Below are 459 nucleotides of genomic sequence, written 5' to 3' on the forward strand. Positions count from 1 at the left end.
CTCAGCAGAGAGGGAAGAGGAAAAAAACTAGATGGCTTGGAAAGTAAGCAGGGAGGGTGAGAAAAGCTTTGATATTTTTCCATTTGGAGGTTTGGCTGCATTTAGAGCCATTTTTTCAGCTCTGCTGGGTTCACCTTTTTAAAAGGCATGCTGCTCTGAGATTAAAATGGGTTCACCAGTCCTGCTAATTGGTGCCGCTTGAAAGTGACAAAGGAGCAGGGAATCAGAGGCCTGGCTCCTGGCTGTGCCTGGCGCTCCCTCCAGCAGACCCCACCTGCACATCCCCAAGCCCACTCAGCCTCCTCCTGTCCTTTTTCACAGTCTTCTCTGCGTCACCGTGTCATGGAGCCAGTCAGGCCTGGCCGGAAATTCACCACTTGTTAATTATGTGACTTGAACATATTTTCACCTCTCTGAGCTTCCGTTTTCTTATCCATAAAATGGGTCCACATGAACCGC

This window comes from Myotis davidii, unplaced genomic scaffold (genome assembly GCF_000327345.1).
Source record: "Myotis davidii unplaced genomic scaffold, ASM32734v1 scaffold1525, whole genome shotgun sequence".
NCBI classification, from domain to species: Eukaryota; Metazoa; Chordata; class Mammalia; order Chiroptera; family Vespertilionidae; genus Myotis; species Myotis davidii.